Genomic DNA, 27,737 nt, shown 5'->3' with positions numbered 1-27,737 from the left:
ACATTCCTCTACTTCTCGCTGTGCTTCATAATCGCCAAGCAGTGTTGAAAGTCAAGTGTCACATCGCGGTTGTATCACAATGTAGTTTTTTTTTTTGCACCAAAAACTGTGCGAAAAGTGTTCGAGCATAATTCGCGCTTTAGTTACAGCACTAAAGTGCACTATTGCGACTGCGAGACATGCGAGTGTGTGTGTGCAGGATTTGTGTGTAGAGTGTATGTGTGTGATGTGTGTGTGCAGGATCTGTGTGTGCGCGCAGGAGTTATTGTGTGTGTATGATGTGTGTGTGCAGGATCTGTGTGTGCGCGCAGGAGTTGTGTGCGTGTATGATGTGTGCGTGTAGGAGTTGTGTGCGTGTATGACGTGTGTCTTCAGGATGTGTGTGTGCGCGCAGGAGTTGTGTGCGTGTATGATGTGTGTGTGCAGGATGTGTGTGTGCGCGCAGGAGTTGTGTGTGTGTATACACAGGATCTGTGTGTGCGCGCAGGAGTTGTGTGCGTGTATGATGTGTGTGTGTGCAGGATCTGTGTGTGCGCGCAGGAGTTGTGTGCGTGTATGATGTGTGTGTGCAGGATCTGGGTGTGCGCGCAGGAGTTGTGTGGGTGTGTATGATGTGTGTGTGTGCAGGATCTGTGTGTGCGCGCAGGAGTTGTGTGCGTGTATGATGATGTGTGTGTGTGCAGGATGTGTGTGTGCGCGCAGGAGTTGTGTGTCACTGTGTGTATGTGTGTGTGCAGGATCTGTGTGTGTGTGCAGGATCTGTGTGTGTGCGCGCAGGAGTTGTGTGCGTGTGTGTGTGTGTATGATGTGTGTGTGCAGGATCTGTGTGTGTAGGAGATAGTGTGTGTGTGCAGCAGCAGTACAGTAGCTTGCTCCAGCCAGGGGACTGCAGCAGCAGCAGTAAATACAGTGTGTGTGGTGAGAGGGGGGCGGGGTTTGACCTCATGTGAAAAAAGAAACATCACTAATCCAGTCTCTCTCCAGGTGAAGTCAACCATTGCCTCACTCATTACCGCCCGCCCGCGCGGCAACCACTGCAGCAGCACCGCGCCGCGCGCCAGAGAGAGAGAGAGAGAGAGAGAGAGAGAGAGAGAGAGAGAACCGGAATAACGCAAGTAGTGAGAGACTGTGTGTCAACGGCTCGCGGTCCAAAGTGTGGAGGTACAACAAAATAAAAGAAGATGTTTTCGCAAAGGAGGGACGTGTGAATACTGAAGTTAGAGAAGCCTCTCTCCTTCTGCTTCTTGGCTTATTATTACAGAATGTGAAGCTCGCAGCAGCAGCGTCCTCCACCGAAACTCCTCCGCCTAGCCGTTTTTATTTTATTTTTTTTATTTTTTTTTAAACAACACATGTAACTCGGGGTTGTTTTATACTGAACGTTGTTGGAGGTATTACCCCGGTTAATAAGGTGAGTTTCGCTTGGTTTGTTTTTGTCTTGTTGTTGAGTTAACCGTACGTACTTTCTTGAAAACTTTCCCGACGTCCTTATAATTCTTCTTGTTGTTGGACCGTCACCTGCCGCGGCGCGCGAGGCGGAAGTGTATAGTGTGTGGAGTGTTGTCACCTGAACCTCAGGTGAGTGAGTGAGTGAGTGAGTGAGTGGACATCGCGGGCAGGCTAGTGCCGCTAGTGGTCTCATTGTTGTTGTCTGCTTGACAGTTCACGAATATCGGCAATATATTGGAATTATGAGGGAACATGTTTGTATTGCCCTTTCACTGCCATGACACGACAGAAGGTTAACCCTTTACTATCAGTATCACACAACCGATGAGAGAAAACCAACTGTCCACTAGTATAAAGCCTTTTCATAAGCATTTTAATTGAATGACAATAGATGTCTTCATTTGTTCTGCTAAATTATACCAACTCAACTGTCTCTTCTTCTATGAGGCAGTAGTAGGCTTCAGGTTGTCCTCAGAAAAGCCCTTTCGTAGGTTCACTGTAAATATCTAATGCCAAGTAGGTTATTATAAAGTTTTATGTACAGTTTCTTCGTCAAATGTATACTATCTGACGTCGGTTGTGTGATAGATAGTAGTATTGAGCCGCACTGTATTGTTTGTACCCATTCTGCAATCTGTTAAATAAAGTTTTCATTCATGAAAATAAAAAAAGTCAAACTGACACTATAGCGTTGAAAAAGTAATCTACATCCATTCCAAACTATACATTGCGAAAAAATGATCACAATGTGACAACTGACGTGACAGTGACACAGACAGAGTGACCCGACCTGATCTCACACTGGTCCGTTTCGGTCTGGACTAGCGAGATGGTCAGGAGTCTATTTACACTACACTGCTCATTTATTTATCATTTATGATTTATTTATTTTTTGCATACGTTAAAACGTGGTTTGCAGTCAGAGCTTAAAATAACTGGTTAACATGCAGCTTGCTTCACCTTTTCACCTGCAGTGACAACCAACTGTCCACTATAAAGCCTTTTCATTTAATGACAATCTAGATGTCTTCATTTGTTCTGCTAAATTATACCAGCTGTCTCTTCTATGAGGCTGAGTAGGCTTCAGGTTGTCCTCAGAAAAGTCCTTTTGTAGGTTCACTGTAAAGATCTAATGCCAAGTAGGTTATTCAGTCACTTTAACCTGACCAGAATACACCTTTTAGTCTTTTAACTGACACCTCAAGAACATCATTCTCTGCGATCCCATTTACACTTGAATTCTGACAAATGTACAATATCAGACATTTGCAAATAAACATGTATTATTACTGTTCATTGATGGTAGGTGGTCTAAAATGTATATATTTGAGAACAAAATAGCCAACAATCTCTTTTTAGAAGACCATTCAAAAGCTGCATCTTTCACAAATTAAACTAGGGATAATGTGTTATAACGAAGCTTTTACATGTGTACCTTTTTTTACATGAATAATTGATTGATTAAAATATACCATTAGATATAATTTATTATCATTAGACACGTTTGTTATGATTTAGTGAACACATACATTGGGACTCAACAGAACTTAATTAAAAGTTCATGGGTTGACAGACTGCCTTAAGGTCCTATTAACACAAATATAGTTTTCTTTAACCGTAGCCTATACAATAATTCTGGCCATGAGACCCTTGTTCAATACCAATGATCATCACTCTCATCAGTATTTTGATGATTGAGCAGCGTCTCTCCCATGGGTTCTTGCTGGGAAGAGCAATATTACAGGTCTACATTTACAGTCATTTAGCTGACGCTTTTATCCAAAGCGACTTACAAGTTCTGTACGATAAGTCATCAGGAAGGGCACAACTCTATCAGCTGAGTAACAATGTTCATCAAAGTGTTGAGTGCTACAGTGTATCATCAGCTGTTCCGCACTATATACTAGTACTCCAAATCTTCCATTCTTCACCTCCCACCTCCAAGACGCCATGTGTGTTGTTCATTGTAAATGGCCGTAGGATGGCGTAAGCACGGAGGCATGCTGACGAACCAGTTTTTTAAACCAGGCCGTGTCACTACTTCTGTACCGTCCTCCTGAGAATATAATGTCATCACAGCGACTGCACATTGATGGAGATAAAAACAAAAACAAATAAAAACAAGAAAAAAAACTTCCATTTCACTGACAATTCCTTCAGTCCTTTTTTTTGTTTTTTTTGTCAGATTCAGTCAGTCACTTACTTAGCCGTGGGCTCTGTTTACACAAAACTCGAGCCAGAGGAACATTGAGTACTTGACTAACACCTGACCCCAAGGGGAGCCGCCACATTAGCCTCGCTGGAGCCCAATGCACTTGTTTATCTATTTTACTGTATAAAGAAAGGGGGGAAGAAAGTTGTCGTTGGCCCCCACGTCGCCGCCGCACCACTCGTGTTGGCGAGCGGCTTGGGAAGCCGGGAGAACATTCCGGAAGCGGTCTGGAGGAGAGAGAGGATGTTATATTCAATCACACAATCCCTTTCGGAGAGAGTGTGCGGCTCCAGGAGGAACATGTGCTTTTTGTTCTCCCCCTTCCTCCATGAGAGTGCAGGGAACTCTGTGTGACTCAGCGAGGTGTGTGTGTGTGTGTGGGGGGGGGGGGTCCTGTTCAGTTTCACAAGGCTGAAACCGGTGTGACCTCGCTCCGGAACGCAGTAAAGCCTTTTCAGGAAGCCCACACCACCACCACCACACAGGAAACGGCCACTGCGTCGTCGTCGTCGCCCCGGAGGTCCTGAAAAAACCACATCTCCTCCGGAGTTAAACAACTCTTTCAACTCTTTGTTATTTTCTGATTTTAGCGCACGTAGCTATAGCGTTTCATTCCCCCCTCCCCCCTCTTGTTAAAAGTAGATGGTCACTTGTCCTCAGGCTCATGGTTGAAGTATTTTCACCCCTCTTGTTAAAAGTAGATGGTCACTTTGTCCTCAGGCTCATGGTTGAAGTATTTTCACTTTCTTTGTGTTTTGGGCTTGCCGCCAGTTCTCTTACTAAGCAATTCTGGAAAGTGACACAGGGGTTTTGCGGGGAAGGGAGCGCAGCCAGAGTCGTGGAACGTCTGAACTTTGTTTTGGCAGATGAGAGAAACTATGGCTCCTCCAACTCCGACCTCCTCACCATCCCACGTTCCACACTGGGAGACCAAGCTTTCTCTGTAGCTGCCCCCAGGCTGTGGAACTCTCTCTCCCCCTCCATCCGAGGCTCTGACACCATCAACCTCTTCAAAACCCACCTAAAAACACACCTGTTCACACTTGCCTTCAACACAGCAACACGGCCCTGCTCCCAAGTAGCCCACCCCCTGACTCTTTTATTTTAAGCCACAGATCCTGTTGTTTTTGTTTTTGTTAATTTTCTTGTTACCACTTCATCCAATTGTACAGCACCTTGCTTCCTTTTTATCTTATTTGTTTTTTTCCTGTTGTTACTATACACATATATTCATAATTTATCCTTGAGTATGAGAAAGGCGCTTCCCTCTTCAAATCCAATTTATTATTATTTATGGGAAGTAAGTAAGTAAGTAAGTATTTATAAAGCACCTTTCATACATGTCATGTAGCTCAAAGTGCTGTACACAAACATAGGCATATATAACGATAAAAGCAATAAAGTCACAGTGATCAGTTAAGATCAATGTTAAAAAATAAATAAAAAAAATAAAAAAAATAATAATAATAATAACGTAAAAATGAAAATAACGTAAAAATGAAAACATGAAAACAGTCATTTGCTTACCAGTTTGGGAGAACAGGTCCGCACAAACATGTCCGCTCAGTAGCAACCGGAAGTAGGAAATGCACTAAACCAATGCACTTGTACGGTAGGTAGCAATGTTAGCTCTTATAACGCTAGTGTAGTTACGTTTTTATTAGTGGTCAGAGTTGGGTCCACAGGACTTATCCAAGCCCCATGGATCCATCAGTGGCCGTGTATTGTGTGCGTATGTACCCGTTCCCTCATGTGGTCAGTGGTCAGAGTTGGGTCCACAGGACTTATCCAAGCCCCATGGATCCATCAGTGGCCGCGTATTGTGTGCGTATGTACCCGTTCCCTCATCTAAAGAGTTGGGTCCATAAGACTTATCCAAGCCTTACGGATCCATCGGTGGTCGTGTATTGTGTGCGTATGTACCCGTTCCTTCATCTAAAAAGTTGGGTCCACAAGGCTTATCCTAGCCTCATGGATCCATCAGGTTTTTCCAAGCCATAACTATTTGTAAGCTAGACTGTACGTTTTTAATTTTCCTTTAAAAATGTGTATGGAGCTGGCGTTTCTGATGTGTGTTGGTAGTGTGTTCCATAGTTTTGGGGCATAGTTGGCAAATGCCATACTTCCTATCCTCTTTTGGTTTCTGGGCGTGTCTAGTAAACCTGTAGTGGATGACCGTAGCGTTCTTGAGGGCAGATAACTAACTAGGGAATTTGCTATGTATTTTGGGCCTTGCTCATTAAGAGCTTTATATGTTAGGAAAAGGACCTTAAAATCAATTCTATGAGTTATTGGAAGCCAGTGCAGAGTGGCTAGGACTGGAGTGATATGTTCTCTTCTCCTTGTATGAGTTAGTAATCGAGCTGCAGAGTTTTGGATAAGCTGAAGCTTCCCAATGGTTGCTTTGGGAAGACCAGTGAACAGTGCATTACAATAGTCAAGCCGACTTGATACAAAAGCATGAATAAGTGTCTCTGCATCCTTTTTATTTACGAAAGGTCTTACTTTCGCTATGTTTCTTAGGTGGAAGAATGACGTTTTCATGGCCTTATTTATATGAGACTTAAAGGTCAGGTCTGAGTCCAAGATGACACCTAGGCTTGTAACCTCAGTCTTTACATAGGATGACAGACTCCCCAGGTTTTCACACAGCACTTCCCTTTTCGCTTTTGGGCCGATCAATAGGATTTCGGTCTTGCTTTCGTTTAATTTTAGGAAGTTATTGTTCATCCACTTGTTTATTGCTAACAGACAATTTGTAATGGACTGTATGGCTGTAGTGTTATTTGGTTCTGCGGAGATATATAGTTGTGTATCATCAGCATAACTATGGAAGCATACATTGTGGTCTCGAATGATGTCCCCGAGGGGCAGCATATATAGTGAGAAGAGTAATGGACCAAGGCAGCATCCTTGTGCAACTCCAAAGCTGCTGTCATGTTCCTCGGATACATTGTCTCCAAGCTTAACATAGAACCTTCTCCCCTTAATGTATGTTATGAGCCAATTTAGTACATGATCGGAAAAGCCAACCAGTCTTTCAAGACGACTGATCAAGATATTATGGTCAATCGTATCGAACGCTGCACTAAGGTCCAATAGGACAAGAATTGAGACTTTGCCAGCATCGGAGTTTAGCCTGAGGTCGCTAACTATTTTAGTAAGGGCAGTTTCAGTGCTGTGATTTGTTCTGAAACCTGATTGTAATTCCTCCATGATGTTGTTATCTTTGAGAAAGGAGTTTATTTGTACTGAGACTATCTTTTCTAATATCTTGCTGATAAATGGAAGGTTCGATATTGGCCTATAGCTTTTTAGTTCGTTTACATCTAAGGTTGTTTTCTTTAGTAGTGGTTTTACTACAGCCGTTTTAAATGCATCTGGAAAAGTGCCTGTTTGAAGCGACATATTTATGATTTCAAGGACATGATTTGAGACACTATCGAACACCCGCTTGAGAAATGCTGTTGGTATAGGATCGAGGCAGGAGGTGGCGGAATTACACTCAGAGACAATCTTACAGAGGTCAGGTAATGTAATACATGTGAATTCCCCCATAGTTATCTCAGGTGGGTTTTCACTCACAGCCAGATCTATATCAGAGGTAATGCTTGCTCTAATCAATGATATTTTTTCATTAAAGAAAACTGCGAACTCTTCACATTTTGTGGAACATGTTGTACTTGAACACACACAGACTCCTTATTTGCATGATAATGACCATTGGTAACTGTGTGAGAAATCACAGATGGTAAAGCACTGACGCCTGGCTGGTAAATGGTCAGCTGTCAACTTTTAATTAGTGCTGTCAGGCGATTAAAAAAATTAATCTAATTAATTACAGGATTTGTAATTAATTAATCTAATTAATCGCATTTTAATCGCATAACCATTTTATGCCTGATATTCTATATTATATAATCATATTTCAAATTGCATGTGTCCGGATGGCAGAATTCAGTACTGTATCTACAAAACCTTCTGTTTAATCATCTTCCATCTATTAATTTGCTTAGATTTTTCAGGTCTGGTCAATTTGAGCATGGTGTTATTCACAGTCAAAGATAAAAAAACATTTAATGATATTCTCATTTGGTTCATTACAATTTACTCAAAATAAAATTTTCATTCAATCAATCACCGCGCAGATTGATTGATTGAAAGAAAATGTTATTAACAGATTGCAGAATGGGTACAATACAGTACGGCACACAATTATTAAGGGGATGCAGACCAGGGTGCAACTTGCACCGTGCAATCCATTCTTTGTGGATCTAGCCCACAGTATTTCTGACACTGGGAATACATTCCCTGAGATTCATAGATGTCCCTAGAATCAGATACCAAGAACATGCAAATGGACCATATTAAAAAATAAAAAAGTCTGTAAATGTGTATTCTACATTCTTATGGAATGAATGAGATACAAAAAAAAAATCATTAAAAAAAAAAAAAAAAAAAAAAAAAAGAAAAATTGTAATTAATTTTGAGTTAATTTTCATAACGCGATAATTTGCTGTGTAATTAATTAATCTAATTAACGCGATAAACTGACAGCCCTACTTTTAATATATGATAAGATGGGATATTCCTTTTATTGGGGGTATTTTGGGCGTCATAGCAGCCTGGGGGAGGGGAGAGAGGAGGTACAGGTATGGGCCGGGTAATGGTAGAAAGACATAAATATAGGCAATACAATTAGATCTGAATATTTCTCGGTGCAGATGAGGTCTGTATGCCCTATCGGTTATATTAGCCTATTATGTATGATAAATATAGGCAATAAAGAATTTGAATCTGAATAGCCTATATACTATGAGTAAAGTAAACGCTATACACAAGGTACAGAAGTACCAAGCAATCATTGAATCCATTCATAAACCTGTGAGTCAAAGCTCTGAGATGTAGACACTTGAGCTTGGAAAGTCTTTCCCCTCTGGTGCTAGGAGAAGATGTTAGGAACATCCCCTGACCTGACCGAACAGTGAAGTGGAATTTAGACGAGTGGATCTGGTAAAGGGAGTTAAACCCCAGAGAGAGATGACTATCAAAGTCAAAGTTATGTTTCTTGTAATTTTTCCATTGACATGGAAGCACGAGATATAGCACTCAGGTCTCGGTTATAGCCATTTCAATAAAAATCCAGTAAAAACGAATCATTAAATAAAAACTGTGAATTGATTCAATAGCAAACTAATCCATTTTAATAAAAACCTAGTCTAATTCAGTAAAAACTGATTTAATTCAATAAGACTAATATGATTCACTGATTAAAATATTAAAAGAGATAGGTGCCATAAAGTGCTACAGTGCAGAGGCATGACAGTGATGAGCTGTTATCTGCAGTGCCAACCGCGGTAGTTTATCCCCTCACCTTGTACGGCATTTGTTTTGCTCCTTCTCCGTTGGTTAGGGGGTCGTTGAACTTTCCTTCCTAATTCCCAAGTCGGTTAGCTCTGCAGCGTCCAGTTAATTACCAACTGCGGTTAATGGATCGCAAAGCATCCTTTGGAGTGAAATAGTTTTCCAAACAGTTCCGGCCTCGCTCAGCAAGGCCTCGCGTCGAAGCGCGGCCGTCTCCCTGTTGTTTTAGCAACACGTCACAAGAGTTTACCACTCTGCTGCCGTGACGACACAAGGCTTATGCATATTTAGAAAAAAAAGAGTGGTGAATATGTAGTGTAACACTAAGCAATTACACCTGCGATTTGCAAAACACTTTTATATTACAAGTCATTAGTGCACATTAGTGCCCACCCCCCCCCCCCCCCCCCCCCAGGATATCAATTAATCTTCCTCCGTGGGAAAATCCCATTAATATTCCAGGATATCTCCGGATCCAGGTGTTGTAAGGGTTAAGTGGTTTGCAGGGGAAAGGACCGCGGAGAGTACTGCGTCGCCACAAGTGGAGGAGGGTTTTTACTGTTGAGTGTTTTCCCCAGTAAGGGAACCCATCCATCAGAGCGCAGACAGAGTTGAGAAGTAACAGGAGGGGACACACTCAGCCGTCACACATAGGCGTGTAATGCGCCAGCTCTGCCGGGCGGATGATGTATTGATCTGCATTAAAAGAACACAAACAAAAAGAATGCACACTGCACCATGGTACGACTGGAAGAACTTTGTAGAAGTCCAGAGGAGCTCTGTGGCTGACTGTGCCACGTCCCAGCTGAGAGCTGCTGCAGTGTTGAGGAGGAGAGGGAGATTTGGTCTGTGTTGGTTAATAAATCAGACCTTCGTTTAAGCATTTAATGGTCCTCGGGCTGTGTTTTTGGACGAGGGTTTTTAGGGCAGTGATAGGTGTTTAGAAAGGGAGATTATGTTGTAGGGCCAGCCAGTCAGAAAGGTGTCACAGTGGCTCAGGAGGTAGAGCAGTCGTCTGGTAATCCGGAGGTTCCCGGTTCGATTCCCACTCCTCCCGGGCAGCGTGTCGAAGTGTCCTTGAGCAAGACGCTTAACCCCTAATTGCTCCTGTTGAGCAGGTTGGCACCTTGCATGGTTGCCTCTGCCGTCGGTGTGTGAATGTGTGAGTGGATGTGTGAATGGGAGGAACAAAATTGTAAAGCGCTTTGGATAAAAGCAGTTATATAAATACATCATTTACCATCTATGTTCAGACTGCATGTGAAAGTGGCCCAAATCAGATTTATCTTTTTGCTCATGTGACTCGGATCAGATTTGATCACAACGGTGTGGACAGCCAAAATCACATGGAATCCGATCTTGTCAATTCTGATTTGGGCCACTTTCATATGTGACTGAACAGTCGTGTCGGAGTTCATGCGACATGAATTCGCCCCTAGATTGACATTCGTCACAATTCTGCGCCGGCGGGAGTCACTCTTGTGAATACAAACACGGAAGACGGTTGTGAGGGAGGTGGTCAGTGGAGGGACAGTGAGGAGTTTACCTTATTATTTGGGGTGATTCTTCTGTACTTAAGCAAAGCGTAATTTCCGCATGCGGGTCAGTTCAGGAGCAATGTGACCAGTTCACATTGGAATCTGATTTACAAAAAATAAATAAAAAAAAACATCAGAATTGAGTATTATAACACATTGCCCGCCGGGCATTGTACCCATCATTGTACCCAGTCTGCCAGCGCTATACGTCTATGGAGTGGCTCACCTTCTTTGCAGGGCTATAACTTTTTAAATTTTATTGCTATATTGACATTACTATGGCCCATTCAACATCGATTATCGTTCAGGATGTGGGAACGTTATACTTTTTCATTCATACATTCATACAAAAATACCTTCTAGAATATAAGTATGTTTTTATCGTTTTCTGCAGTAATTCCTAGAACGTGAGTTATAGGCCTAAACGCATATATAGATTATCGATTGCCGTTTCCCCCCTATACACGCTATATTAAAAAATTTAACTGTATATGATCGGTATACGTTATGCTTCATCATGCGTGGAGGAAAGGGCGGGGGGGGTCGTTTATAATTCCCCGATCATCAGTAACTGCTTTATGTAGTATGGGTGGATATATTGATCAGATGGTTTGCAAACAAGGAAACTCACAATTGGGTTGAAAATAACGTTAGTGTCCTCTTACCGTGGGTCAAAGAGACTGGCGGTGAAAGATCCCAAGTATACGACGTCGATCGCCTATGTTCATTTCCGGTTTGTATGTCGCAATAAACGCCGAAATCATATCGATTATTAAGTTTAGAAAGCAAGGATCCATTATGTACATTGTGTCTGTCGGGAGTCATGCAACGATAGCTGACGGCCGGATGAATTTAATCGACGCACATCAGCCATATCCTGTAGTCGAGTGTAACTCGCCCGACCATCCACCAGGCGGCCGTATTGAGCCGCCGTTGCCGTCACCTATAGGGTCCAGCTGGAGCGGTGCGGCTGTATATATGAATTATGAATGCCATGGCGAAAAAATGAAATATTGATCTCAATAACGCTGTACAGCGAGGTCTGGCGGTCAACGCATGGCGGACAATAACGCTGTAAAGCGTTTCCGGCGGTGGATGTGTTAAGGCTTACAAGTGTGAATGTAGGGGGGGGGGGGGGGGGTTACAGTTACAGGTAGGAATCGGATAGGTAGTAATAACAATAGAACAAAGTGCAAGTAATAATGACAATAGTAACAGTAGTATTAGTGAACAGTAGTGAGTGGCAGGATTCAATCGGACAGTAGTAACAGTGATGATGCTATATATACATGGTAAAAACTGTAGTAACGCACTGCACCAGAGTCCGTGCAGTGTTTATTATTAACCTTCTCTGCCACCACTTTGATCATCCTAAACCATTCTCTGCCAGCGCTATTTGTGTATGGAGATGTTCACCTTCTTTGCAGGGCTATAACTTTTTAAATTGTATTGCTAAATTGACATTACTATGGCCCATTCAACATCAATTATCTATCGTTCAGGATGTAGGAACGTTTTACTTTTTCATTCACACATTCATACGAAAATACCGTCTAGAGTATAAATATGTTTTTATCGTTTTCTGCAGTATTTCATAGAACGTGAGATATAGGCATAAATGCATATATTAGATTATCAAATGCAGTTTGATACCGATCCATGCTATATTAAAAATGTAAACTGTACATGATCCTAAACGGTATAGCTGATCATCTGCGGGTGAACGGAGGGGGGGGGGGGGGGGGTCGTTTATAATTCCGTGACCGACGTTAAATGATTTATGTAGTATGGGTGATATATTGATCAGAGCAGTTTGTATCGAAAATGATAAAGAAAAACGCTGAAACTCACGTCCGTCTCCTCGTACCGTTGGGCGATGAGAGTGGAACAAACTGATCCCAGTTATGTGGTGGGGATCGAGGCGATCCAGTTCCGGTTTGTATAATACTAATATACGCCCAAATCATGTTGTTTATTGAGTTATGGCAACGATCCATGTCCACGGTGTGTGGATTGATTCCCGGGACGATAAACGAGTGGCCGGACGGAATTAGGGGACGGACCGAGCTGAAACGGGCATTTCCGGTTTGGCAACTCGCCGATCGGCCACCAGGTGGCGGTATTGAAGCGTTGCAGAGTTGTGATGGCTCCCGCAGCATATGACAAGGCTCCGTGGGTGAAATATGAATTCCATGGCGAAAATATGAAATATGACCTTGAAACACGCTGTACAGCGATATTGGCAGACAACGCATGGCGGGCAATAACGCTGAACAGAGATTTTGGCGGGTAATGGGTTAAGTGTCGGATTAGTTTTATACCCCATACACTTGCGATGCATGCAGACAATGGAAATTAATTATTATTTTCTCATGTATATGATCTTTGTAGGCTGAATGGGAGTACACACAGTATGTTATCATTACTTTACATGTATGTCTGTGTTTGTCGTAGTTGGTACTAGGTATTAGAGAGTCAGCGTCCTGCACAAAACATTTACATTTAGTCATTTAGTTCACGCTTTTATCCAAAGTGAGTCAGCAGGAAGGGTACATCACTGGCAGGGTCAGTGGCAATGTTCATCAAACAGTGTTTATTTTTATTCTTATTTTTTCTAACCTTTATTTACCCAGGGTAGGGTAGTGTTACACTCTGAGAGTCTCTGAGTGCATAGTGGTATTGACATATTAGCATGATGGGTAGTAGTATAGGGAGGTGTATACTAGGGGTGGGAATCACCAGAGACCTCACAATACGATACTATCGCGATACTTGCGTCACGATACGATAGTATTGCAAATCTTTTTTTTATAATTTTCTTTTTATCAAATTAAATGTATTACCTTTTTTCAACTGCAAAGTAAAACTGTCGACATGTTTTATCTAATAAAATAAAGTTCAGTCTGTTCATCTCACTTCAATCATTTTTATTTCAGAACATTTCTCAAGCAGACAGATGTAAACACTGTTGTGTTGCATGTACCTGACAAACTGAACTGTTTGTATTGCAGTCATATTCCAACTTAACTGAATGCACATGTGTGTGTGTGTGGACTACTGTACTATTACAGGTATTGAAATTAACAATGCAACTTCCTTATACAAAAAAAAAATATATATTATTTTTATACCCCTAGTAGTCTGACGTCACTTTAGTTTCCCATGCGGTCCACCCGTATAGGGATTTATCATTGGGAAAATGTATTATCGTCTATTGTAATAATTCTTCCTCATGAACATTGGCAAGCTTTCCATTTTTGCACAAAATGAATTCCCTTCTATCACTAACATTATTGTTTAAGTATTTTTGGTTGAAATAAAGTTAGTTATATAAGGTTTTTATTTATAAGGTCGTTAAAAAAGAACTACACTTACCAGTGGAACGCCTGTTGTTCAGTGCTGTCGCTTAATACAGCCAGGAGTCTACGCTGTGGTGACATCAGTCAGCAGCGCCAGAGTGAAGTGTAGTTCCTCAGTGAACGAAAACATAAACGTTATTTTGCTACCTTTACGATCAATTGCGCATTTTTTCATGTTGAGCTATAGATTGTGGATTAATACACACAGAAAGGTACACTGTGCCAATGTTCATGCTTTATTTGTTTTAAACGAGACGATTTACAAATTGGTCCATTGGAAATACATGGCAATTTCAAGGAGGGTGGACTGCGCGGGAAACACCCATGACGTAACCACTACACCTCCCTATAAGGATAGTAGCATAGTAGAAAGGTAGTAAATAGTAAAAAGACAGTTCCTCTGGCAAATCCCTATTTTTATTTTTATCCTTCAATGCGCCGTTCATGTTTGTCTGTATTCACGCTTTTTAGTTTATTCTTCTGAATTTGGGCGCCCCTCAGTGCGGGGCAGGGATCGACCCATCGGAAGCGCGCTCGGCATTACCATATAAAAGAGATCAATTAAATCACTCTTAATTAGGCCATCCATCACCAGATGACTAATTGATAAATTACAGGAGCGGACTCCACGCGTGCCTCCGCCTCCTCACAGGTCCGGTCCAGACTCTCTCAGCCTGTCAGAGGTGCTGATGCACAACAGAGACTCTTTGGCTGATTACTTGAAGGTGCTAGCCTTAGCATTTTTGCTGCGCAAGGGGGGGGGGGGGGGGGGGGGTGACTCTGTCCTGGAAATCATGAGACACCACCTAGTAAGTCTTTGTTTAGACACAGGAAAGACTCCTGGTTTCCTGTGTTATGTCTCCTGCAAAATCCTGAAAAGTGAATTCCCTTTCTTTTTAGTTTTGGCACGTCCTCAAATCTATGTTTTCATCTTTGGCAGATTCCCAAAGTGTACTGAGAGGGATGCAGTTTCTAGTTTTCTTTCACGCCGGACTCAGGAGGGAGGGCCGGTCTACAACGGCGAATTGTGTCCCCCGGCCCGGCGAACTGCCCTTTGTGTTGTGACCGGGGTCATCTTAACTAGACTCGCCTAGTCTTGGTTCTTTTTTTAATATATAGTTCCTCACAGTTACAGTACAGATGTTGAGGTCATGGCCTCGCTTCTGTAGAAACCCCTCTTTTAGTTAAGAAACAGGATACAAATGACTAGAGCTGCCGCGATTACCGCATTACCGCGGTATCGCTGTTACATCACGGCCACCGCAGAGTAGGCTGAATACCGCGTCACCGCTGTTTTTTATAATAATAATAATAATTTACCCTCCTCTCGTTGGGCTTGCGGCTCTGCAGATATACCCTACTCGTCTATCGAGGTTCCAAGCGACCCTATTGGGTACCAGAAAAGTCACGTGAAACATTGCAGACCACTGATTGGTCAGAAGAGAGACGCGTCACACGTTTTTACGTCCTGAATGTCAGTTCATCACAACAGCTAATAACGTTAGCTTTAACTCTCCGCCGGAGTGGACTATCATCGCTCTTCAGGAGTACTAAACGAGACATAATGATTTTACTGTCTGCAACGAATGTTATAATAAAAGCCCTTCGTTCTATACACTTGTCTGATTGAAAACTTTATTAACAGACCGCAGAATGGGACAACTCAGCACGCTCTGAGCAAAGAGGAACTGAGATATGAATAGAGTATTGCTTGCTATGGTCCGGTAAATACGCTGATGTTATTGAACGCATAACTATATAATGTCAATGCCACAAAACGAATGCCTTTATTATAAAGTAGTAACTTTATAGTAATAATAATAAGAAAGGGTCGGGGGGGTGCCCGCGACACCGAGTGAACTGCGCATCCGTGTTTCACTTTCAATAACTAATGCGTGCTTGCCGAATCCCAAACAATATTCATGCTGCAAAGTCATCCTCTAAAGATAGACATTTAGACTAGAGGCAGGCTATATGCTATAAAGAGTAGACTACTACTAAAAAAAAAAAATGCATTCAAACTTTTTTTTTTATTTTTTGTGTGCGTGCGGTAAAAACCGCGGCGGTAGGAAATATTTTGCAAATTTGTGCGATAAGGAAATAATCAATACCGCGGCAGCTCTACAAATGACTGATATGTTGAGTGAATGCATGGCATGGGAAACAAGTCCCGCCTACATTTACATTTACATTTAGTCATTTAGCTGACGCTTTTATCCAAAGCGACTTACAAGTTCTGTGCGACAAGACAGCAAGAAGGGTATAACTCTATCAGCTGAGTAACAATGTTCATCAAAGTGTTGCGTGTTACAGTGTAGGTTAGTTTATTAGGACAAGTGCATGACATTAAGGTTAGTCGGGGCCTAGAAAGTAACACGAAAAGTGAAGCCATCTGGCTGCACGTTAGCCTATCTTAGCACAATGAATGGAAGTGGACATGGCCGGTTAGCCTTCGGGAGAGGTGTTAGTTGGACAATGCCTAGCCTAACCGGGCCATGTCCGCTTCCAATCATTGTGCTAAGCTAGGCTAACGTGCAGCCAGATAGCTTTCTACTGAACGCACAGAGAGGAAACTGGTATATATCTTCTTGTCTCTCTCTGGAGAAGACGGTACGCTAATTTCCCAAAATGTTGGCATGTTCTTTTAAGAGCCCAACAACTAATTCATGGTGGAAGTAATTTGCTGAAGATCAAATGATTTCTGTATAGGAGTTGTTTTCATATTAGATTAGATTCAAATGTACGTAAAAGATTTATATGCAGGTATACATTCAGACAGATATGGATAGATACAGTATACGGTAAGAATATATATTTATATATATATTAGAGCTGGGCATAGATAATTTTTTTTAATCTAGATTAATCTACCTGCAATCCTGGAATTAATCTAGATTAATCTAGATTAAAATGGCTCAAAAAAAAATAATCTGACGAAGGTGTTCAAAATAGGTGTGTTCTACCCAAATAATGACCAGAGGAGGAGATTTATCCTCTCCTCTTCATCTGAGGAGTCACTAGCTGTTCTATCTCCTTGTTCAACAGCATGAACATGTCTCTTCTTTTTGTAATTTCCAGTGTTTCTTTTAAAACCAGATTTATCGTAATTTTCTGTGCCCTTCCTTTGATGCCATTAACATTGTTACACTGATATTGACAGCTCTCTCCAGTGTCAAATCACTCTCTGTCAGTAGTTTCTTCTGTGAACCTTCATTTCTTAATCCACAGACAAACCTGTCTCTCAATGTGTCTTTTAGTGAATCTCTAAATTCACAATGCTGCTGACTGGTTGCTCACACACAGACTGCTGCAGAAGCAGGTTTCTCAACAAATTCAGTGCAAGCTCAGTGTAACAGTTCCATGAATGAATGAATGAAAAACGTTATTTAACAGATTGCAGAATGGGTACAATACAGTACGGCTCAATACATACAATTGTTAAGGGGATGCAGACTAGAGAAAGACGTTTGTCTTGTTTACATCAGGGTCCCCCATTTTCATTCATTTGCTCCACATTGTCATTAGCCCCTTTCGTGACTGTGATGCACTGAGTGAATCCACAGTCACTTGCTCCTCAATAGGAAACCAACCTAGATTTACCATGAAGGACTGGTTCTGGCCGAACCGTTCGTTATACAAGAATCACAGAGAAATTACAAAGGTACTCACAGTTGCACAAGGATTTCGGACAGAGATAAGGGATGGTGCGCATGCGCTAGCTGTGATCACCCAACGGCGGAAATAATGCCATTTTGAGCAGTTTATAAAAATTATTTAAAATGTTTATTAGCAACGCAGAGCTTTCAAACCATCCCGTATCTCTGTCCGAAACCCTTGTGCAACTGTGAGCACCTTTGAAACGTCTCTGTGATTCTTGTATAACGAACGGTTCAGCCAGAACCAGTCCTTCATGGTAAATCTAGGTTAGTTTCCTATTGAGGAGCAAGTGACTGTGGATTCACTCCGTGCATCACAGTCACGAAAGGGGCTACATTGTCATCAAACGGTCCAATATTTCCAATAACCCAAGCCATTTCTGTTGTAAACACTCACGATAGTCCAGTCGGTCCTTCCTTTAGTGTGTAAAGTGGATTTCCTCCTCTTGTAGATGTTTCCCAGTGCCGCCCGTATCAACGTGAGCTAACATGCTAACTCGCTAACGTTAATAATGTAAACAAGGCTTGCAACGGACTTCTTTTTTCTTGCATTGCGCAGATTCAGACGTCCTCATCGCCGAATTGTGTTATATCCTGAGGACTTCTTAACCTCACCTGTATAACAATGATTACCGGACCACTACTTTAGTTTAACACATTATTCTGACTACAGCTCCGGTAGTGCAATCACTTCCTGGTACCACAGCTGGGAACTACGGCAAGTATTTAAGGACAATACAGACCCAACGTTGAGAAAAAGATTAACGGCGTCAATTATATTATCGCGCGACACTAGTCTCGCGATAACGCAGCACGTTAACGCCGTAGCTCTAATATATATATATACAGAATTATTGTACATGCTATCATACAGAGTTATATATGTTATATGCAGGTGTGTAAGTAAGTATATAGAAGGATTATATACAGGTATATTCAGACAGATATATACAAGTTATTCTAGTTTTGTGTGTTTGACACTTGGTTGCTCCACCTTGAAGACGCAAAGAGATTGTAAAACAAGTTGTCAAGATGCCTTAACATGATCTTATTCTATTATTTATTAAGTCTTATTGCATTATTAAGCCGGAGGTGCTTTGCGAGGGAATACCGATTTCTAAAATATCAAAAGTAATGATGGAACAATGCTGCCTAGACTGGAGGAGATGATGTCATCATCCACCTCGAGGACGGAAGGGTGTGTTCAGATGTCCTGGGTTACACCAGCCCGTGACATAACTCTGTTTGTTTGCAGAGTATAGCTCCGCAGGGGCACAGTCATCCTCTGCTCCTACAGGACCGAGACCAGTAAACCTGCCTTTCAGGCGCACGCTTTATTTTGCATGTGAAATTCTAGAATTTTAAGACCTGAACATTCCAAATAATAAAACATTTATGGATTTTGTTACATTTAGAACTGTTTAGAAAGACTAAAGCCAGAAACAATTAATTTGCCAGGTAATACAAAAAAAGTATTTAAGGGGGAAACTTAAGTTAAAATGTGCTACTGTGTGTGCACCGCTCTTAGGTAGGGGTGCACGATTCTGGGAAATAATCGAATTGCGATTTTTCTGACAGATATTGCGATTGCGATTAAATTTGCGATTATAATATTTTTTTTAAGCAGTCCCACAGAGGTTTATTTTAAAATCTGGCCTACGCACTGGGTCTGTTCGGGACACCGAGCCTGGAAATGTTTCTTTTTACCTGGGAATCGATACCGGTACCCAACGGTACCTTTTTTCTGTACTTTACTCTCCCTCTCTGAAGTCTAAACTTCACAACACACAACTAAAACCCCTTGCCTCCCTCTCCCAAACCGTTCCTACAATAATAACAACAACTTGCAAAGGAGATCTTGTATCTCAATGGGACTTCCTGGTAATTCTTTTTTTTTAAAGAAATAAAAATTGCGATTATTTTTTCTTTTCGATTTGCTAATGGGCAATTCCAGCGTTATGGATGTTACATTCAGAGAGAACATTGGAAACTTAACTTAACATTGACAAGGCATCGATTTGAATTGGAAGTATAATTTACACATTTTTGTTACACTTATTGAGATAAAGATGAGCCTGCAGTAAGAAATGTTTTGACCTTTTGGATTTTGAGATATATATATACAAAATACACAGCGTTATGGATGTTACGGAAATTGACAAGCTTTTCGGACTCACTGAACACTACGGATGGGTACCGAATTCGGTACTTTTGAGGTACCGAACCGAAACACGTCGGTACTACAGAGTATCGAATCAAGTGAGATACAGATTTTTTTTCTTTTTTTAACTTTTTTTTTCTTTTTAACTTTTTTCTTTTCATGTCAACGTTCACACGCACAATATATGCTTACCTAGGATTTGACTTGATTCAACAACAAAGCAGTCTGAGCAATGACAAGCCGAAAACTGTCGAAATTGTAGTTATTTGAAGTTTGGATTTTTTTTTTAACTAAAGTACCGAAAAAAGGTACCGTTGGGTACCGGTATCGATTCACAGGTACCGGTACCGGTATCGGTTCAAATGTGAAAGGTACCCATCCCTACTGAACACATGATGAAAACTCTGTGAATATCTTTTTCAAAGAATAACATGTTTACTATCACTTTGTAGGGAAGGGTTTGAGGTACCCAAAAAGCACATTCAGGAAAACCTGACATTTCCTCTCAAGGAATGAATCACAAAAAAGTGCCGTTATGGATGTTACATTTTTGCGTTATGGATGTTACACGTCTGAAATAGACAAAAAACACTATCAAAAATAGGGCTTTACCCACATGTGTTTGACTTCGGTGGACCATTTTGAGGGTCAAACCAGTCTGGATTCATGTTGTAGTCTTAAAAAATTCCAGGAAATGCTGAGAGAATTGTTGAATATATATAGAACACAAATGTTCTAGAATGTTCGATTATGACATCATACTGTGACATCACAAATGTTCTAGAATGTTTGATTATTTTACATCATACTGTGACATCACAAATGTTCTAGAATGTACTATTATGACATCATACTGTGACATCACAAAAATCACACAAGACATTTAAATAATCTTTTCTTTTTTTTGGTCTTAAATAGTTTCAAAATATCAGTCACTTCTGAAAATAAATTACAAGGTTTTTGGAAAATAGCTCTTTAATTGATTAACATAAAACGTGTTTTCTATACAGAGAACAGCAATATTAATATCGGTTAAATCAGAAAATGAGTTTTGGAGCAATTCCATGAAAATGTCAACCTCACCATGAAAAAGAAAGTTATAAAAAATCAAGTCCAATTCACTCTGCCTGGACTGGTTCAGAGAAATGGTATCTCCCTCTGTTATCCATGTGAGGATTGAGGTGTTCACGAATCTGATCAAAACTGACCCAGGACTTGTCCTCTTTGGTTGGAAGTGCAGCAGTAAGCCTCCATAAGGGACATGGACATGTGGCGTTTCTGAACCCTCTGCTTGACTCCTTCTCTTATGGTCACTGCATCTTTCATTCCTGGGGCCTGTCTTGAAATGTCGTCCCTGGAATAATACTCATTTACTTTCTGTTTGGTTTCATTTGGGGTTTCTGTGTTTTTTGGGGTGGGTTTCTTGTCATGATACTCTGCAAAACAATAACAAATACACATGTAGGCTGAGCAGACGCGAGGGGGAGATGGCCGACAGCAGCCGATTAGCAGTAGGCTAACGTGGACACTGCTCTGCCTAGACCAACAATGTGTGAAAAAGTTGTGTCTGGAAATATGTTGGATTTTAATCAAACAAGGAGTCATAAAATACTTCTGATTTAAATCAAACAAAGGGGTCATAATCTGACTTAACAACACACATTTTTGATAGTGTTTTTTGTCTATTTCCGACGTGCAACATCCATAACGCAAAAATGTAACATCCATAACGGCACTTTTTTGTGATTCATTCCTTGAGAGGAAATGCCACGTTTTCGTGAATGTGCTTTTTGGGTACCTCAAACCCTTCCCTACAAAGTGATAGTAAACATGTTATTCTTTGAAAAAGATATTCACAGAGTTTATCATGTGTTCAGTGAGTCCGAAAAGCTTGTCAATTTCCGTAACGTCCATAACGCTGTGTATTTTGTCACCTATCTCAAAATCCAAAAGGTCAAAACATTTCTTATTGCAGGCTCCTCTTTATCTCAATAAGTGTAACTAAAATGTGTAAATTATACTTCAAACAAAGGGGTCATAATCGGACTTAACAACACACATTCGCAATGTAACATCCGTCACTTGCAATGTAACATCCATAACGGTAACATCCATAACACTTGTAAAGAATACAAAAAATAAGACCAGAATGACTAATTGTTGCTAATATGTCATCTTTATAAAAGTTAGCTTTGCTTAGGAAGTTTGGTTGACATTGCATTCCAGATGCATGTTTTATGACAACTTTTCCTGGAAAACGTTATGGATGTTACATTCGCTGTCCCATAAAGGGGCATTATAACAGCATGCTTCACCTGCCAATGGAAAGACACAAAGTACATAATTGATTCACATATTGATACAACAGCCCTTCATGACCAAAGGTGAGGTTAGAAAAATATCTGTTGATTTCTTTTTTGCCATTCTGGCCATTCAGAAAGTCATACAATTAGGTTAATCGAAACATTTATTTTTACATCATTGTGTCTCCTCCTGTAGTGTGAAAAAACATGCATTCTCATATATATTACGATCAAATCTATTTTGTACTTCAAAATATAGACCTTGATGATACATTTGAAATTGGTTTGGTACTTTGGTTATGATCATGTTATTTAAATTCTTTCATGGTGAGGTTGACATTTGCATGGAATTGCCCTAATTGCATCATTTCAAATCGCGATTTCGATTTAAAATCGATAAATCGTTCAGCCCTACTCTTAGGTCTGTAAGGCCCAAATTAAATTGACTTTAGCAACTTCAGAGGCCAGAATGTGGGACCTATAAACACAAATTTACTATCCAATAGCATTGTGAGGCTGAACAACAGGACCCATTGACTATGTATTGTAAATGTGCTTTTTTTAAATAGCTAAAAGTGATGTAATTTTGCAACCGAGGGTCTCGCATGGTTAAAAGCATGTACACTTAAGTTTGTGGGCCAGCTTTATGGAATGAATGTGGAAATGAAACGGAGCAATAACACAGTTCAGAAATAGATACAAATAGATCTGAGGAACTATAGATAGTTGCTCTCGGGGAATGTTTTCATTTCTTCAAAAACAAAAAATAATGGTTGTCTTATTGTTTTGCAACCTTATTTTATTCATTATTATTTAAGAGTTTGGTTTTAAATGTTATATTGTAAGAAAGGGGCAGGACTAGATATGCTTCCTTCTGCCTCTTCTCTAGCTCATACTTGGTTTTTCTGTGGATGAAGATGATGGCCTCATTTGCTTATGTTTACATTTTGTCTTCACTGTGATTTGTACGTTTGTTGTGTTCGAGATTAATTAATAATCGAATAATGATGTCACACTGGCTACCTGTGAAAAAAGAAAATCCTTATGAACTCATTGAACTAATTGAATTATTAGGCATCATTAGGCCTTCCAACCACTGCCACCAAGCCTCTTCAACTCATTCAGAACACAGCGGCCCGCCTGATCTCAACCTACCAAAGTCAGCCCATGTCACCCCACTGCTTAGGGACCGGCACTGGCTCCCCATTGCTGCACAAATCCGCTTCTAGGCCCTCAACCTGGCATATCGTGCGGCGAAGGGTACGGCTCCATCATATATTCTGTCAGGATCTATGAGTAACAGTACTGTATATTTGAATACCCTATATGTCACAAATGTATCGGTACTAAATACCTATATGTCCCTATGCCATAAATGTCATGTATGTTGAGTATGTCATAAATGTCAATATGAAATGAAAATGGGGGACCCTGATGTAAACAAGGCAAACGTCTTTCTCTGGTCTGCATCCCCTTAACAATTGTGTGTATTGAACCGTACTGTATTGTACCCATTCTGCAATCTGTTAAATAAAGTTTTCATTCATTCATTCATTCATTCATTCATTCATTCATTCATTCATTCATTCATTCATTCATTCATTCATTCATGCATATCGTATATGTCACAAATGTAACAGTACTAAATACCTGTATGTCATGTATGTCCCTATGCCATAAATGTCATGTATGTGTTGTGTATGTCATAAATGTCACTATGAATTGAAAATGGGGGACCCTGATGTAAACAAGACAAACGTCTTTCTCTGGTCTGCATCCCCTTAACAATTGTGTGTATTGAGCCGTACTGTATTGTACCCATTCTGCAATCTGTTAAATACAGTTTTCATTCATTCATTCATTCATTCATTCATTCATTCATTCATTCATTCATTCATTCTCCCGCCTACCTCCGGTCAATGGTCTCTAACTACACACCCTCAAGACCCCTACACTCTGCATCTTCTGGCCGCCTCAGACCCACTCATATCCGAGCTCCGGGAGGGTCATCAAGGAGAACCTGCCTTTTCTCAGTCCTTGCCCCACAATGGTGGAATGAACCCACCCCAGTTAGGACAGCCAAATCCCGTCCAATCTTTTGCCGTCGACTAAAGACGCACTTCTTCAACCATTATCTGAAAGAAAAGAAAAAAAAAATAGAAATCTAACCCTAACGAACCTTACTGTCATGCACTTGTCCTAATAAACTAACCTACACTGTAGCACTCAAGACTTTGATGAACATTGTTACTCAGCTGATAGAGTTGTGCCCTTCCTGATGACTTGTCGTACATAACTTGTAAGTCGCATTGGATAAAAGCGTCAGCTAAATGACAATTTAAATGCATCAGCTTTTATTAGGTCATTGTTAACATACTGACGTAGTGACATGTCAGTCACCTTTTTAACAGGATGGTGTGAGGACGGCATGCAGCACGTCGTCGTCAAGCGTTCCTTTATTAATCCGCTTGGGGAAATTCAAGTGTCATAGCAGCATGGGGGGGCGGGTGTGTGCAGGATAATATAACATGGAACAAAGTAGTAATGGTGATAGTGATAACAAATAGTGATGATGGTATTAACAGGGCCGCCTCAGGGGGTGTGCGAGCAGTGCGGTCGCACAGGGCCTCGCGGGGCCCCCCTTCCCACGAGGCCCTTTTTCATCACAGACCTAAAATCTAGTTTTGCTTATATGCTTATATATTTCACATTAGACACGTTTGTAGAATGTGTCTGACTTGTTCCTGACTCTGCGGCTCTGCAGATATACTATTGGAGCTCTGGGTCTCTGCAGCAGACATACTATTGGTTTCAACGAAGGGAGGGGTTACATGTGTACAGTCGGCCGGCGTGCGTCAGCTGCGTCTGACTATTTCGCGCGTGCAGCATTGGAGGTTATGCCAGCCAAGACGAAGAGGGCGGTCGTTCGGCAGATGGACTGAAGATGAAAGTTGTTGCATGTTAGAAAGTTCAGTCAGGCTAGCCATGTCGGCTTAGCTAAAGGCAGGGACAGCTAGTTAGCTTTAGCTACGTTATAATATCGAGTGCTAACGTGTGGTTCAGTCGGGATAGCCATGTCGGCTAGTAGCTTAGCTAAAGGCTAACTAGCGTTTACGTTATGTTGAGCTAGCGGGCCGGCTAGCTGTCGTAGACGTTATGTTGAGCCAAGCGGGCCGGCTAGCTAACGTTATATTGAGCCAAACGGGCTGGCTAGCTGTCGTAGCTAATGTTATATTGAGCCAAAACGGGCCGACTAGCTAACGTAGCTAACGTTATATTGAGCCAAACGGGCCGGCTAGCTGTCGTAGCTAACGGTGTGTACCTGGTGTCAGTACCTGGCTACTCTATTTGCAGTTAGCCTATTTAGCTGATGTCGGCCGTTGGCTCCTTGCTACTTTGTTTTCTCTGGTATACCCTCTTCTCTTTGGATTTAAGTGTTGATCTTTGTCCTTTTGGATCTATGTATATTCATGTTGCCTTTGTGAAGTTATCTTTTCCTTCTGTTTTGTTCTTCCATTAAAAGTTGAATATCCTTTAGGCCCTAAAGGATATTAGGATATTAGGGGCTCATCTTAGCTGTCTTGCTTATCTCTCTCTCTCTCTCTCTGTCTGGACCACAGACCCATCTCTATCTCTCTCTCTGTCTGGACCACAGACTCATCTCCCTCTCTCTGGACCACATACTCTCTCTGTCTGGATCATCACAGACTCTCTCTCTCTCTGCATTGCTTATAGTTGTCAATTGTGTCGGTCAGTTCATTGCAATTTTCCTTCAGTCACATTTAGTTTTATCCTGCACCTGGCCTAAAACAGGTTGGATGTGCACACAGCTGCTCTACTGTGTTTGTAGCAGAGCAACCATACCTGAAGCCTTGTAAACAAAGACATCAACACTAGAGTGTGTACTTCTATCTACACATTACAGCCAAAGCATTCCCATTGCTAGGCAAAAACTCCACCTGTTTTCTACACTGCTTCTTCCCTTGCTGGATTTTCTGCATTACTGCCACTTGTACATGTGTGTTGTGGAGAAATTTGTACAGTGTTACAAAGCGATAACACTGTATATTGACTGTAGAATGGGAGCTCTCTCTCGCTCTCTCTCTCTCTCTCTCTCTCTCTCTCTCTCTCTCTCTCTCTCTCTTGCTATATGTTGACTGTATCATGCCCAGCCTCGGGCAGCGCTATTATTTAAGAATATGTTGACTGTATTAATTTTCGCGTAAATCGCGTTTAAATCTTGCACAGGGCCTCGCATTTCTCCCAGGCGGCCCTGATGGTATACATCATGGTCCAAACCGTAGTAACACACTGCACCAGAGTCTGTGCAGTGTTTATTATTAAGAGTCAGATAGTCCTAACAGTGTTTATTAAGAGTCAGACAGTCCTAACAGTGTTTATTATTAAGAGTCAGACAGTCCTAACAGTGTTTATCAAGAGTCAGGTAGTCCTAACAGTGTTTATTATTAAGAGTCAGACAGTCCTAACAGTGTTTATTATTAAGAGTCAAACAGTCCTAACAGTGTTTATTATTAAGAGGCAGATAGTCCTAACAGTGTTTATTATTAAGAGTCAGACGGTCCTAACAGTGTTTATTATTAAGAGTCAGACGGTCCTAACAGTGTTAGTTCTCCAGCAATTGGCAACAGTTCGTGCCCACGGTTGTGGAGCCTAATGGCTTCTGGCATGAAGGACTGGCCGAGGCGGATTGTGGTGTGTCGTGGGTAGGGATGGGTACCTTTCACATTTGAACCGATACGGTACCGGTACATGTGAATCGATACCGGTACCCAACGGTACCTTTTTTCGGTACTTTAGTCTAAAAAAAATTTATTTACCTACCTCAGTCGTGAAAAAAATAATCCAAACTTCAAATAACTACAATTTCGACCGTTTTCGGCTTGCCATTGCTCCGACTGCTTTGTTGTTGAATCAAGTCAAATCCTAGGTAAGCATATATTGTGCGTGTGAACGTTGACATGAAAAGAAAAAAGCAAATTTTTCTTTTTTTTCTTTTTGGTTTCTCACTTGAATCGATACTCGGTAGTACCGACGTGTTTCGGTTCGGTACCTCAAAAGTACTGAATTTGGTACCCATCCCTAGTCGTGGGGGGATAAGTAGGGATGTCCCGATCAAATTTTTTTGCTCCCGATCCGATCCCGATCATGTGATTTTGAGTATCTACCGATACCGATCTTTCCCGATCCGATCAAAAAATACAAATACAAAAAATTACATTATTTTTTTCATCCCAATTCCTCACATTACATTCACCCTGAATGTTGACGTTATCCAGGTGAAAAGTTAACTTCATTCAAGCGAGGCATTGCAATCCTTGACATAAATCATTTGATGTATAATTAAATCAAAGGAAATGCGTTTGTTTTGGCAAAATTCTTCTGCTCTGTGTGACAATAAATAAATGATGATATGCAATTTAAAACCAAAACTAAGGCCTCAGTATGAGTTTAAGACGTGAACATGGTCATGTTGGTTGAATAAAAAAAAAAAAATCCAGATATTTCTTAAATTTTTTTTCCCCCGACATGTAAACCGCAACAGTACACTCACCAGTCAACACACAATAAATTACAACAAGAACACAAAACATAAAGTACCAAAGAGGTGGCGGAGAAAAAGATTCAGCCTTAAAAACAAGAGCAGAGCATAGAAGCTCTCTCCAAGACAGTGACA

General features: G+C 41.1%; 1 protein-coding gene across 2 annotated transcripts in view; it reads left to right on the top strand.

Annotated features, from left to right (window-relative positions):
* Window positions 1-1,042: 1,042 nt before the first annotated feature.
* Window positions 1,043-27,737, top strand: part of usp53a (ubiquitin specific peptidase 53a) — a 173,235-nt gene continuing 146,540 nt past the window's right edge. Inside the window, exon 1 of one of the 2 annotated variants that reach the window (XM_084312808.1) lies at window positions 1,043-1,411. The gene's annotated coding sequence lies outside the window, so the exon portion shown is untranslated. Of the gene's footprint in view, window positions 1,412-1,507; window positions 1,579-27,737 lie in introns of those variants that run through there. The other variant, XM_084312809.1, reaches the window with a different exon arrangement.

Source organism: Notolepis coatsorum (assembly GCF_963971535.1).
Source record: "Notolepis coatsorum genome assembly, chromosome: 4".
Taxonomy (NCBI): Eukaryota; Metazoa; Chordata; class Actinopteri; order Aulopiformes; family Paralepididae; genus Notolepis; species Notolepis coatsorum.
The sequence above is the reverse complement of the archived record's forward strand: the minus strand, read 5'-3'. Positions and strand labels throughout refer to the sequence as shown.